This window comes from Rhinolophus hipposideros (genome assembly GCF_964194185.1).
Source record: "Rhinolophus hipposideros genome assembly, chromosome: 9".
Lineage (NCBI taxonomy): Eukaryota > Metazoa > Chordata > Mammalia > Chiroptera > Rhinolophidae > Rhinolophus > Rhinolophus hipposideros.
The window spans coordinates 31,692,803-31,709,025 of record NC_138055.1 but is presented as its reverse complement, the minus strand read 5'-3'; the positions used below and the strand labels follow the sequence as shown (position 1 = coordinate 31,709,025).

Here is a 16,223-nt window from a genome sequence, read left to right as displayed (position 1 = left end):
GCTGGCTGTCCCTATTTTAAATTTATAAGCAGTCATTTCAAATAACCCCACTGTGCTCAAATCTCCAACACTTCTGCCCCTTTCAAAAGATGATCTTGTGCCCTTCACTCTGCAAGCAACTACCATTACATTTACTCACCTGTTTCCATCTACTCTTCTTTTTTTCCTATTACTATGTATGGGCTCTGTGTACTAATCTTCTTGTACCATATATCCTAATCCATATTGTTACTCGATGACTTTGCACCAGAAAATTTTCTACTTTCTCCTGTCTCATCAGTGTTACCCTCTTGTTTTGATTTTATCCATCAGTATTTTAAAAACCTGTTATTTCTTCCATCGTAATAAGAAATGAACAAAATTCCTCTCATGATAGCATTTTGCTCTTTCTCTTCCCAGCAAAACTCCTAAAATCACTGTTTTTGATATCTCTTTTCCATTACCTCTCGAATCTGTTCCTATCAAGCTTTCATATCCACTCCACTGAAAATTGCTTTTTCAATGACTATCACAGTGTTGACTCAGATCACAATGTTACTTGACTTAGCAGTACTTGATGAAGTTGATAATATCACTTTTTTACTCTTGCAGGATTCCTTTCTCACTTGATATATCTTTTACATTTCTGCTTCTTTTTCAGTCTTCTGTTTCTGCCTTATCTCTTTGAGTTTCAAATGTTGGCTTGATTGTTAAATATTTGAACTTTGCCTTTCTGTCTGTTCTTATTCTCCTATGACATTATCTGTTCTTATGGCTTTAGACCTCATCATTGTGTTTGTTGATAATTTCCCCTTTTTTGTCTGTAGTCCAGATAAAGATGTTTAGTACCGTTTCTCCCCCTGAAAATAAGACCAGGCCTTATATTAAGTTTTGCTCCAAAGACGCATTAGGGCTTATGTTCAGGGTATGTCATCCTGAAAAATCATGCTAAAGCCTATTTTCTGGTTAGGTCTTATTTTCGGGGAAACATGGTAGTTATTTCATATTTTATAGGTCCAAATTAATCTTGATATTTTTTTCCCCACATACTCTCCTGAAACTCTATTCCGTCAGTTTTTCAGGCAACAATCTTGGTATCTTCGTTTGTTTCTTTTATGCCTCTCATCTAACCCATCATAAAATTCTGTTGGCTTTATTTTCAAATATAAATTGAGAATCCAACTGTTCCCACTCCTTTTACTACTCATTTTACTACTAAGCCACTATAATCTCTTATCTCAATTAATTCATTAGCCTCCTAACTGGTTTTCTTTTTCCTACTATTAATCTTATTTGATTGATTTGCAGCACAACAGTCAGAGTGATTCTATGAAAACATAAGCCAAATCATGTCTTTCATCTTCTCAGAACCCTCTAACAACTTCCTATCTCATTTAGATTAAAGCTAATATTCTCATAATGGCATATAATTTTTTTTTTGGCATATAAATTTTTATATAACTGGTTCCCACCTTCACTCTTTTCCCCTCTGATCTCGTTTCTTATTACTCTTCCCTTTGGTCAGGGTAATCCAGCCACACTGCCTTTGTTGTTTTCTCTCTAACACCCAAACCCACACTTCAATGCCTTTGCATGTTATTTCCTATTCCTAGCATCTTTTTCCTTTAGATACCTACAGAATCCATTTTTTTCACATCATTGAGTTTCCCCCCACAAATATTACCTTTAAATAAGGCATTTCATTCCTTCCTTATCTTAAAATTGCAACTTCCTTACCCTCATATTCTTTATATCTCCTTAACTTTTTAAATTTTCTCCCTGTCTCTTATCAACATCCTACAAGTATGTATTATACGTCTTATTTCTTTTAAATGCTACATAAGCAAGGGCAGGAATTTTTGTCTGTTTTTATCCATTGCTACATCCTTGAAGACTACAACGTGACTTAACTCATGGAAAGTATTTAATATATATTTATTTAATGAGTGAATTCTTCCTATGGAATAAAACAGATTTTATAGATATGAGCCTGATATCTGACTGGATTTTCTGTTTCACATGGTTGTCCAACTCTATGGTCCCAAATCTGATCATATTACATTAATTCTCACAACAGCCTTCTAAAAGTAAATATTATTATTTTCTTCACTTTTAATGCCTGAAAAAGTTAATGCCTCACAAAAGTTAAGTACCTTGCTGAAAGTCAGACACCTAGTAAATAGTAGAACCAGAGTCTACATCCAGGTACAGTAAGTAGATCCTAATTATGAACTATTACCCTGTGAGTTAAGAGTACCAACGTTTTCCTATGTTAAAAACAAACTGGTTGCTTTGGAGAAACACATTTTACTTCTATTGATAATAAAATAAAATTTATACTGTGGGCTGTTACATATAGCATAAGATTAATGAATTTGGTCTTTATTTTATCGACATTGCAGAATCATGCAGTAGATGAAATAATAAACAACAGCATTACTAGTGAGGAAATAATGATGTCCTGACATAGGGTTTAAGTGGAGATGGAGAGGAGGGTACTGACGCATGCAACATTTTATAAGTGACTTGGCAGATACACAGGGTAATGGAAGACAGATACATAAATGAGTGGCTAGGAAAGTAAATCAAATGATGAGTGATTAGATGAGCCTGAAGAACAGGCAGAGGACAGGAGAGAAGTTTCTGTTGGCACTGAACTCCAGGATTAGTGTGAGTTAATAAAGTCAAAATGTGAAAGGGTTAAGACATTAGATTTCTGTGTTTAAAACTTCAGATGAGGATCCATTCCTAGTGATGACAAGATTTAACATGTAGTCATAGAAAGGAGCTGCTGAAGAGTGAAGGAGCTAAAATTCATTGATGAAAAAGAATGTCAAGAGTTCTTGAAGCTCAGGTGTTTAGCTGAATCATGTATTTAGAAATGAAAACATCTAGACTGGTGAGAAGACATGGATGGTGAGAAAACTAGGAGTTGTGTCCCAAAAGTTTTCCCACTTACTTCCCATTTACCCTCAGATGAAATGTGCATGAATGGGATCACAGAGTTACAGATTTATGATCACTTATGTGATAATATACTTTGCTTGGGAAGAGCTAATTAAAATATTTCCATGCTATTCTCCAACAAATGAAGTATCATCATTTAATTTAAAAATTAAAAAAAGGAAAAAAGGAAAATAGAAAGCAGAAGAAGAAACATTTATTAAGTCTAGAAACTGTACAAGGTATATTGCATAATTTTATGTCATTTAACTCCAAAAATCTCAATTCTTTCATTTATTGATTTATTCAACATATATGTATTGAGTAACTGTAGGTGTTAGGTACTTTTGGTAAGTACTTATTCTGTTTTACAGATGAGGAATTGGAGGCTCAGAAAGTTTAAGTAAGTTGCCCAGAATCAAAAGAAGTGTGATGTTTCATAGCTGGGATCACCATTTTGCTTCAATATAAAACACTAAAAATAGAGACTACAGTGTCATCCAGAGGCTGGAGCACCAATTGGACCTAATTTTAATGTATGCACAGAAATAATTAATGATTTCTTCAGGAGAGTCATTGCTAAGGATGTTGAATAAATAGCCAGTCTTCACTGGTCATTAATCAATTGTCAGATTGGAAGAAATTGCTGACTATGACCCTGAAAGTAAAGCCTGGATAAATGGTGTTACTATACCTCAAGAACAAATTATTTCACTGTAGTCACATGGTCAATAATAAGGCTTTTAATAAACATTTTACTCCAAATGAATAAATCATTCAAGGTTTAAAATTTGGCTAAATATTGTAAAAATCCAAGATAGCTCCCAACCATATTTTCTTCCTCATTTCATGAAATGTTTCAGTGATTCCCTATGTTTTCTCAGATAGTCTACAGTGCTTTCCTGGTGTGGTAGGTTTAGCAACACTTTAGTGATCTGTTCTCTTGATGTTATAAAGAATTTTTAAAGTTCTTTGCTTTTTAAGTTCTCAACTTCTTGAGTGAATACAGTTTTGCATTTGCAGTTCACAATCACAAACCTTTAAGATACCCAAAAAAATCATGAAAAATTTTACTCATATTTTTTTCTTCTCAATTGTGCTAGCAGACAGATGAGTGTCATCAGTAGATAGATGTTGGCAGTTGAAATGTAAAAACATGTACCAACAGGCAATCTGTGAATGTTGCTGGATTCCTTTGCTTATTAAATTTCTCTGAAACTAAATGATGCACATATTCCCAACTTTTTCTGACACTTAGAGTGTTTCAAGATACTTTTCTCAACAAGAAGCTGCACTAGTTCATAAAGTGATATTTCTGTTCCCACTTCCATCCACTTCATATTCCATTATTAAACTTAAATTTTAAATTTGAATTGGAATAAAATAAAGAAAGAACATTTATAGGAGTAAGAGTCAAATGTCAAGAATCCAAGAACTGAATTCTATGTAATTATTAATCTGTGATATAACCTTGGGGACTGGAATTCGAGGGATACTTCTTATGCTTTTAAATGATTCAAAAAATATATATCATTTGGATGTACCAAATACTGGGGGTACCAAAAAAATGCATACACATGGCTTGTATTCATTTTTTGTTATTGGTATATACTGAGTATTACAATGTTAATGCAGTTTTTTGCTTTCTTAAAATGTGTATACATTTCTTTGGCACCCTCTGTATATATTAAAGATCTTATTATACATGATTTCAACTTATTTTAAGAATAATTCTGTTAGGCATAGTTATATACCTTTTATAGATTATGAAAAAGATCAAGCACGTTAAGTAATTTTTCCAAGACCATATAGCTAGTAGAGACCTGAGTTGGAATTTCTACTCAAGTTTGTTTTCCTCCAAACCCTGTTCTCTTAGTATTACATTATCCTGCCTTATATTGTTACTTGTTATATCTTTCATAATATTTAAATGGTTTGAAAGGTCACAGTGGATAGGGTATAGCAGCAAATTTTGGCTCTTCTACTTAGCAGGTTTGTGTACTTAATCTTTCTAAGTACTAATTCCTTCATCTGAAAAAAAAAAAGAGGATAATAGAGTTATTGTGAATTAGTGAAATAATATGAAAAACTGACTAGCATAGTACCTAGCATTAACTATATGTCTACCACAAGGCAACACTATCATGACAAGAAAAAGTATTGAAAATGGAGAGTTAAATGATTAGAATTCTTTGTAATATTCTTTAACTCAGAGTCTCAAGCAAGATACACCAAATTATTTGACATTCTATCAAGAGTGGTTGGTATATCAGACAGACTGTAAACTCTGAAGATAAGCACTACTTGTGCAAGCTGTTCACACATTATTGGTAAAAAATGAATCATACATGCCCAAACAAGTACAAGAATTCTAAGTTATTAAACATGACAAGTGTTTGATTGAAATATCCAAGTCTTGGTTTTGTTGCAATAAAAGCAACAGAGATGAGGTTCTTTAGACAAGGAAAAATAAAGTCACTGTCTTTCCCTTGTAACTACAATAACTGTATCCAAATGAAATAGAAAATTGATTAGGAGGAAAGCAACAAAATTTTGCTTTCAATCTTTTCAAAGAGCAATCTTTTGATGAGAAAAGATAAAAAAGTGAAACAAGGCCTGAAAATAAAGACTTATTCACTGACTAATACAAAACTAAACAACAAAAAACGATGAATCCTCACAGTCCAGAAAAAGAAAAAAGAAAAAACTGGAGAACATAAGATTCAGCAAAAAGAAGAGACTGTTCAGTAATTCCCCAATGTTCATAGAGAGTCTCAAATAGAAAATTATGTTTTAAGAGAGAGTAAGTGGAGACTCTGCAAGGTCTCCCCATAAAATAGTCTTTCAGTTTCAATCAGTGTTTTAAGAAACAGCATAGTTAAGTCAGTATAAAGCCCCTCACAATGTGGATTCAGTGTTAACACCTGATTCCTCTTCAAAAACTTTTATTCCGGAACATCATAGTGCTCTGTAACTCATAGAACTCTGCTCCCCTAATTCCAGAGAGCCAGGGGAGTCTATTTTTTAAAAAAAGAACAAAACTAATTATCACAATACCAATGACTAACTCTATGCATTTAGTATAATAGGATTTGTTCTGGTTGCCTGCTGTTTTCAGTACAGTAGTCAAGACAAGTTAACCTGTAGGCAGTACAAATACATGTGGTATGATTACTTTTTAATTCATTCAACAAGTATTTATTGAGTATCAATCATATGTACCGTGTACAATGTTCTGTGTTAAGGATAAATGGTTAAGATAGAACTTCACAGTCCAGAAAGGGAACATAGGGTTTTACCTATATCACATCTTTTCTTTGTTCCACACCTGAATAAAGAATATGACTTTGTTCAGATATCAAAACATTCAGGGAAGATGATCCATTTAGGGATAAATTCTGAATATTCTAAATCAATTGGGTAGGTCAATTCACCCGATTGCCATTTGATCAGGTGATTGGTTCAGGATGCCATGCGACCCCATTCTGGCAAATGATATATATGAAGTAAATTCTGATATGGGGTTTATAAGGACATTTTTCTGATGATCCCCTTTTATTTTGTTGCATGATGTCATGTATGGATGTGATACCAACTGTGGCAGTATTCTTGTAGACATGGTGTGAACTGGACAAAGGATAAGTCAACACACTGAGGATGACAGAGTAGAAAGATACAAAGAAACTGGGTTATGACAAAATCAGTGAGCTCCGGCAATAATAAACTTGAACCACTTTGCTACCAAATTTCTTGTTATATGGGATAATTAATTTTTCATATCATTTAAACCAGTGGAATCAGGATTTTCCGTCACTTGTAGCCCAAAATATCTTAGAGAAAAGGGAAATGGGGAAGTCACCAAAGATATGCAATATGCTGAGAACTATATTGGCAGGGTGTACAGAGCAGAAGTCAGAGACATCTTCCAAGAAGACAAAATTTGAGCTGAGTCCTAAAGAACTCTGTGTAAACAATGGGACAGCTGCATTTCAAGCAGAGGAAAATGCTATGTTCAAAGTCATCAGGGCATGAAAGACCTCTGAAAATTTGAGTTAACTCTTGAGAATAGGAAAGGCTATGTTTCATCTAGAAACCCATACAAGATAAGGATGGGAGATAGGCAGAGTTGAGATCATGAAAATTTATTGCAAGGTCATATTAAGGAAGAATAGATTTTTATCTCATAATCTATTAATTCTAAATCCTGTTATCAGGAAAGTGCTGACTGAAATTGTGGAATTGTGCTAACTAGCTGTGGGTTACCCAGGAACTAAAGCCTACTTTATGAGTTAGATATCCAGTTGTATTAAATAAAAATTATTCTGACAACAATATGGAAGATGTATGGGCTGGAGACAGGTAAGAACAAAAAGGAAGGAAAACAAATAGGAGATTGTTGCAATACTCCAAGTAGGTAATACTGAAGGCTTAAGCTAAGGTGCTAGACATGGAAATAGGAAAAGGAACAAATTGAAGACGTATTTATGAGAAACAATAGTCAGGTCTTAAAGGCTTTTGAATGAAGAAAGTTATTGGGTAAGAATAATGCCTGTCAGATTTTCTGGGTGTCTTGGTAATGGCTGTAAACCGGGACACTGCATATAAAAAAGGGCTTGGGAATGGAGGGGTCAAAGATTAAAAGAGTAGAGGAATATGTAATTCAATTTTGGACTCTTGAGCTGAGATACCAGTTACCTACAATAGCTACATAGATATCTTAATAATCAACCCTGCAGGTAAAATGGTTACAACATATACCTATAGGTTGAAACTCTTGGAAATATTTATAGAATTATTGGACAGAAGACATTTTTAAAAGATGTCTGTCAAAGTGATGATTTTTAATTAAGTGGTTAGACAATAGTATTTTTGGCTGTTGAGACCAATTTTAGGTTTTAAAAAGAAAACCAATGAATATATGTAAAGGTGAGTGCTGGTTTTCCTTCCATGCTCTCTTCCTCTTCCACTTGATGGGCAAATTTCTTGAGTCATTGGTGTTTTGCTTCTGTTTTTAGGTATAAACTGGTCTACTTTCCTACACTCCCTTGCAGTTAGATGGGGCCTCGTTACTGACTTCTGACTTAAGAAATACTGGCAAAGTGGTGTGTGACCTCAAGCCTGTTGATGATGCTAAAATAAAAAAGACAAAAGATAACAAATGCTGGTTTGGATATGGAGAAAAGGGAACCATTGTGCGCTGTTTATTGGTGGAATTGTAAATTAGTAAGTCACTATGGAAAACAGTATGGAGAATCCCCCAAAATTGAAAATAGAGTTACCATATGATCTAGTAATTCCATTTTGGGAAATATATTCAAAGGAAATGAAAAAAAAAACTAACTCAAAAAGATTTCCACACCCCCATGTTCATAACAGCATTATTTACAATAGCCAAGACATGGAAACAACCTAAGTATCCATCAATGGTGAATGAATAAAGAAGTTATAGTGTGTGTGTGTGCGTGTGTGTATGCTGGAATGTTATTCAGCCATAAAAATGAGGAAATCTTACTATTAGTGACAACAGGGATGGACCTTGAAAGCATTATGCTAAGTAAAATAATTTAGACAGAGAAAAACAAATAGTATCTGATCTCACTTATATATGGAATCTAAAAACAAACAAAAAAAAAACCCCAAAAAACCCACAAATTTATAGAAGGAGATCAGACTTGCAGTTAGCAGAAGTGGAGGATTGTGGGGAGGAAGGTGGTCAAAGATAAGTAAGTACTAGGAACCAAAGGTACAATCTGATGACTGTAGTTAACACTGCTGTGTGGTATACAGAAAAGTTGCTAAGAGAGCAAATCCTAAGAGATCTCATTAAAGGAGAATATTTTTTCTTTTCTTTTTATTGTAACTATATGAGATGACAGACGTTAGGTGAACCTATTGTAGTAATCATTTCACAATATATTTAACTCAAACCATCATGCTGTATGTATTAAACTTATATAATGATAATATGTCAATTATCTATAAATAAAATTGGGGGGGAAAAGACAAGGAAAAACTGTTACCAGTTCGGATCTTTCTCCTGCTTTTTAGGCTTCTATGTTCAGTTGCTTACTGAGTATTTTTACTTAGAAGGAGAGTAAAGATTGATTTTGCTTGTGTTTTATTATTGCCAAGTTCTTGTCTGGACTATAGAAATTTATTTTCTAACTCATTAACTTGATGAAATGGGCTGACTTGAATTTCATTAGCATATTGCTAGTTGCACAGTGTTTTTGAGAAAACTGAGAAAGTCTTGGTTTTATATAACGTGTATTAAAAATAAGTACAAACTGAATCTACTAAGTAAATTACTTAGTAATTGTTTTCTTATCAGTAATGGTCTAATAGTAAAACTCAGAGCAAATTTAGTGTTTTAAGTATGAATCAGGATCTACGAAAGAAAGATTCTGGAAAAAACCCACTGCTTCTTTCAAAACCCCTTCAAATATACAGTATTTTGGGGACTTACTGCATATACCTATTAATTAATATTATAACTGACAGCATTCGTGGGTCACACCAACACTTAATGGCAAAAATTTTGAGCTATTAGATGTAAAGATATCAATCTGGGATATTGTTTTTCCTTTAGTTTTGCTTTTAAGTTAGGGAAGAGCCACCACTTCAGTACTTGAAAGAGTATCCAATTATTGATAGAGAAAAACAAACATTTTATGAATTCAAGTTGCATTTTTTTTTAGAAGTTGATATTGAATTGGAAAGAGACCTGAATTGGGCATGAGATGTCATGAAAAAAATATTTTAATCTCAAGTCTTTAACCAGCTAGATGGTTGCCGTTGGATGAATCACTTGTTGAAATCCCTTTCTGGGAGAAAAGGGATGATAGCAGATGATTCTGAAGGTTCCATTTGACTCCCCAGTCCTGTAGCTCTATGAATATATGTTAATCTATTTATTTTGGAAGCCAAATTCAAATATTATTAGAAGACAAAGATGATTTCTTAACAGAATGTGTTTTTGTTGACCATATTTTTAGTTGGCTAGAGCAAAGTTGGTCTCATGAAGAAACAATGAAAACTAAGTAATATAATACTGATTTTTCAAGGCCTTAACCCAAATCTCTAGCATAAACTACGACAGAGGGGACTGATATTATTATAGGAAAACCAGTTAACTATCTAAGGAAGCAGTGATATAATTGCATATGGCTATTATAATGAAAAATTACTAGAATAGTGGATTAGAAAGTTCAGTTCTCAAAGGCCAGATATGGTCCAAGTTCAACATTAGAGGTCAGTACACATATACAAAATGTTCATTTTTATAACTCTTCACTTTTTTAAAACAAAATTTAAAAAATGGAGGGAAAATAATTTAAACTAGGAATAAATTTAAGGTGTAGCGCTGTTCCTGGCTTTTGCATGGATTCGTGGTGGAACTTGGTATCAGAGTCTTTTTTCATGTGTATTTAATAGGCATAATAACACTTAAATTATATTCAAAAATTAATTTAAAAACTGTACTTTGTTTTTAAAAATAATTTTTTAAGGAGACTTCATAAAACCTCCACCAAGTAAACTAGACATGAAACAGACAAAAACAACTGTTCCCATATCATGCCTTAACTAGAAAGCTGTGTTAATGGATTTTACATATTACTATGTAGAAGGTAAACTTTCTTACAAATATCCATCACCTTTTTTCAGGTTGATAGGGTAGAGAACAGCTATTGTTAGTTTATCAAATTGTTTATTGTACTGATTTTATCCGGTGTATACTTTTCTGAGAACAACAGGTGAAAGATAATTACAACACATCCATATTAAATGACAGCAAGACATATCATTCTCTTACAAAAAAGTGAAACAATAATATATTATTTATTACATTGTAAAGGTAAAAAGATGAATTAGTAGCAACCCAATGATTCTAGAAAGTAAAGGACTGAGACTTTAAACCCTCTTATTGATTCTGTATCCTGCATGCTCTATTACACTGCAATAACTCCCTAAAGATCAGCTCTTTACTCTTTCTTCAGGGGATGTTTCAGACATCAAAGCAGGGCGAGCATTTATCTCCTTTGTGCATTCATTTGTATGCCTTTATCAGTATTTAACTCTGACAGAATGGGAGCACACATCTAAATTTTTTTTATTTACTTGATGGCCAGTCTTGCCTTTCTGCTTAGAAGTTGTATTTGGGACAAGTCATAGGCAAAACCGTAAAATGGATAGAATTTGTTGTCAGTTCTCTCTATCTATTCCATCACTGTCACATAGGCTCTTTCCTGCTGCCTGGATGCTAATGTGTGGTTAGCCTGTGAGCTTATTTAGGGAAGGACCATTCTGTTTTATCTTAACAGTTCAACAGTGTCTAGCATCTTAATGCTAGTCACATAAATGAACAGATGATAAACTAATTCATCATAAGCATTATGTTTTGAATACATACATACACATATATGTGTACATATATATGTATATGTGTGTATATATATATATATATATATATATATATATATATATTCACATTAGAAACTTACTTATGGGAGGGAAAAAGAAGTCCTTCACTCATGACAGAATTTTGGGCACCAGGGGTAGATATGCTTAAGAGAGGGACAGGTGTGACCTCAAATCAAATGACGCAAAATTTTCACATTATTTTTCTTTATTTAGAGTCGTCCCTGACTTGTGAAATTGACCCCAAATTCTAGATTAAAAAAAATAATAGGGTAGATTGTTTAGAAAATGAATGGGCAGATTTTGTATGATCTCCATTTTATGGGCAGCATAGTAAAGTTTATAGAATATGGTCCTTTAGTACCATGTGCCACCCTGGAAGGATCCCCTGGTACCAGAGATGTTGGCTTAATTCATTCTGTGGGTCTCCCGACTGGTCCAGCAGACACTGCTGCATCAACTTATTCTTCAGGCGCTTAGTTCTGATGCTGGTTAGTCCTCACTTCTGCCCCACTCCCCCTCCAGTCCAGTTGCCTTCACTAGTGATATCCATTGCCTAGTACCTGACTGGGCCAATCTCCAGAATTTGCTCTAGCCTTGCCAGCCCTGGTTTGGCATCAAGCCCCACTGACTGCTCAAGCAGCCCTCTTCTGCCCCCTTCTGTCACAAGTCTGCATCTGCACAGCTTGGCTCGGGCAACAATCTCATTCATTCATTCATTCATTCATTCATTCAATAGCAATTTATTGACTAGCTGTTAAATGCCAAGTATTGTACTAGGTGCTTGTGATATATCAGTGAATAAAACAGAAAAAAAAATGCTGTACTTATAAAGCTTACAAATGAGAGCTTCATCTCAATGCATCCCCACACTTTGAAGGAAACACTTTCAGATTTTTGTAGCACATGCCTTAACCATGTAGCACATGCTTACCATGTTTCTCCGAAAATAAGTCCTAGCCATACCATCAGCTCTAATGCATCTTTTGGAGCAAAAGTTAATATAAGACCTGGTCTTATTTTACTATAATATAAGACCAGGTATAATAATAATATAATACAATATAATATAATACAATGTAGTCTAATACCGGGTCTTATATTAATGTTTGCTCCAAAAGATGCATTAGAGCTAATAGTATGGCTAGGTCTTATTTTCGGGGAAATAAGTATAACCATGGTTATAACACGGTAAAACCATGATATAAAATGGTTCCCTACCATACAGATTGTGATTCAAATTGGCTCTCTTTTGGAACTCACTCAATTGGACTTAGTGTTAGGTATATGAAAGACTGACATATTGCTGTTCCATTTATGATATGTCTCAAAGTATACTGCTACTCCAATTTAAAAAAAACAAACAAACAACAACACATATTTAAATTTGTTATCTTCAATAAAGAAATGCTTATCTAGGTCAGTTTCCCTAGAACAGACTATGAGACAGGAATTTAGGTGTATGTGATTTACTGAAGCAGTGTTCTGCAGGAAAAATCCCCTGAGGGAATAGAGCAAGCATTATAGGGAATAGAGTTAACAAGACAAGGTCAAAGTCAAGTCTAGGCTTGATCTGATGAGAGGGGAGGCTCTGGTATGTAAACTATTGCACCTTTAAGATTCCCCATCTCCCAGGCCAGATTCCTGTGTTAGCAGGGAACAATACTCCAGAGAAGAGGCAAGTTGTCAGTTAGCAGTCAGTACTCACAGAAGCTTCCAGAGGGTGCACAACCCAGGCAAAGGGCTTCTGGCAGAGGCACCAACAGCATCTTTGAGAGTGTACTGTATGGGATTCCTGGCATGTGAAAATATTGATGGCCTTAAAGAAATATCTATGGAGTCATGACTTTGAAAACTTTTTATTTTTTCAGTATCTCCCAACTTCCAGAAAATGGTGGGGTGGGATTAATATGCTGAAGAATATGACATGATTGCTATCATCAGCCAATATATGGACTAAGAGTGGAAGTAGTCAGAGAGATAGAAGTGCTAAGGTAGTGTGACATGACAACTGGCAGAAATGCTAAGGTAATGTGACATGCCAACCATGGAGAGTACATTCTGGGATACAACGTGGGAGCAGAACTCGCTCAGCCCAGATGGTGGCTGGGGAGATGGTCAGGGAAAGCTTCTGTATGATGTGACATCACGGCCAGTCTAGTCAGGGCCCTTCATAAAATCCTTTGCTTTTTATATAATTTCCTGTGGTTGCCATAACAAATTATCACAAACTGATAGTTTAAACAACAGAAATTTATTCTCACAGTGCTGGAGACCAGAAGTCTGAAATCAAAATAAGGCTGTGCTTCCTTTCAAGGTTCTAAGGGAGAATAAATTTTTTTTTTTTTTTACCTCTCCCGGTTTCTGATGACTCTGGACATTTCTTGGCTTCCAGCTGAATTGCTTCACTCAATGCCTCCTTCTCACATGGCCTTCCTGTGTGTGTGTGTGTGCGTATGTGCGTGTGTGTGCGTATGTGCGTGTGTGTCTGTGTTCTCCTCTTCTGTGTCTTATAAGGACATTTGTCAATGGATTTAGGACCCACCCTCATAATCTAGGTTGACCTAATCTCAAAATTTCTAATTTAATTACATCTTCAAAGACTATTTTTCCACATAAGGTCGTATTCACAGGTTCTTGGCATTAGGATGTGGATATATCTTTTTGGAGTCCTCCATTCAACTCAGTATCTCACTATCAGTTAAATTGTTTCCTATCCGAAATGGCAAGGGGCAGTGAGTCTAAGCTTCTAGAATTAATTGGTATATGATGGGGAGAGGGGCCTCCAAGATATGAACCCAAAACATTATGGTTCCCAATTACAGCCACCTTTTAGGATGACAACTGGAATTGAAGACTAGACTTTTAAACCTTCCAAATCCAAAGCTTATTATTAACTCCCTTTCTGTGAAAAATAAGGGCTACTCATCTTACATTCACCTTTCTGGTGGAGGGGACTTGTGGTAATTCCAAGTCAACTTCTCTTTTCAGGAAGACCACACACAGTGCTTCCAAGCAGTTATACGGTTTTCTGTCTAAGCCAATTTATTCATAATTCAGTATCTAATGAGGTAAGCTTCTGATCAGAGGTAGTGACAGGTGGAAGCAGTGGATGGTGGGAGAGTTATTTAGGAGGTGTAGATTTATGGGGCTTGGTAAATAATTGGGCATGTTTGTGAGAAACAGGGAAGATCCAGAGAAGACTGCAAGGCCTGGGTGAGCAGGTCAAGATGCTGAGTTTAGTGTTAAATATGTTGAATCTGAGGAAGCAGTAGCTTCTCCAAGTAGAAAAAAAAAATTATTAAACTGATGGCTGATGGGTTTCCAACTTTTTAAGTTATTATTACAAAGCACTGCTTTTTAAAAAAATTATTATTAAGGAAAGATACAATGAGAGTTTTTAAAAGTGTGACATGGGGGGTTTCAGCTGCTTTCGTAAATTTTTAACTCAACATTCTACACATTAATATTCCCTAAATATGGTGGTAGGTACCAGCTATTTTTTAAAAAACTTGAAGACATGTTTTAAATATAAGTAGTATTATTTCATGTTTAGTATATTTTGCCCAATTCTTAATTTTTATTTGTTTTAAAAGGAGGTAGGGATTTTAATATCTCCCTCTATTTTCATATTCCTTTTTCATATTCTCACCAATTAAGCACTCAAAAACAAGTGATCCATTTATAATTTATATATTTTTTTCTATTCCTTCCATCTTATTCTCTTCTTAAATCAGTGAGAGGAGAAATGAACTTTGTTATTGGTCTTTCTGTTTTTTATAAGGGTGAGAATTATACTTACAAGGAATGTCCTTCCAACTTCTTTGGAAATGGTGACATAATTATAATTATTGTGAACTTGCAAGTATGACATTGATTTACAACTTTGTTTGCACTCATTGTTGGCTTTCAGATGACTCCACTTTTCACACCATTTTAGCAGATGAAGGACTTACTAAGGTGGCACAAGTATTATAACAATCAATGTGTAAGGATAAGGCCTTGATACATTATTCTATTTTTAAGATATATTTTTAAAATTACATTTTTATACACTTTTATATTATATATTTATTTCAAATATTTAAATCAATGTTGTTATCTGGTCATGTTACTTTTTAATATGCTTTCATTTTAATGAACACATGTGAACAAAAAGTGAAGAGTAAAGTTTAGGAGAAATAACCATTGAATTTAATGGACTCTTAGTTTTAATGTGATAGCCAAACGTCACCAAATAGTCTCACATAACTTCCTTTAGCTCCACAGTAGCTAATTGAAAAACTAAAGGAAATAAGACTTCATTCAGAGAGTCCATTCAGTGAAGGACCCATTGCTAGTCAATGTATCTGATGCCTCATTATACTGACATACTGCTTTTTATATTAGGCATTTAAAATGAAAATGAACATGCAACCACACATGTGCCTGACAATTCCTTGCATCTCTACTTTGCTGTGAAACACCAGATTCATTTTCATAGGAAGAGTGATGTCAACATGAGTGGTGTTTTCTGAAGCAGAACAAAATGATACTGAAAAATGACATTGACTTCCCTTTTTTTGGTGTTGTTAAAGTTCTTCACTAGCAACTGAAGCCAGAAGATGATGCCTGTCATACATACATACATGAGGACAAAATATAGACCCAATTTTATCCTTAGGTCTCTGCCACTTGTAACTGTTAAATTTTTCACTATGAAATTGAATCTACAAAGTTAGTAATGAAAGAAAGGGTAGGAAGAACAGCATCCAAAGAACACGATGTTTGATAGATCAAGAGGAGAGATGATGGGAGAAATTCTAATATTTCTAAAATAAGTTTATTTCTCCAATGATAATATTCCAAATTTATGCTTGAGGAAAAGTTTAGTGCCCTAAGAA

The 16,223-nt window shown here is 34.4% G+C and overlaps 1 protein-coding gene across 1 annotated transcript in view; it reads right to left on the bottom strand.

Moving 5' to 3' along the window:
* PIK3C2G (phosphatidylinositol-4-phosphate 3-kinase catalytic subunit type 2 gamma) overlaps positions 1-16,223 on the bottom strand; it is a 276,846-nt gene that overhangs the window by 142,545 nt on the left and 118,078 nt on the right. The gene's annotated exons all lie outside the window — the stretch shown is intronic.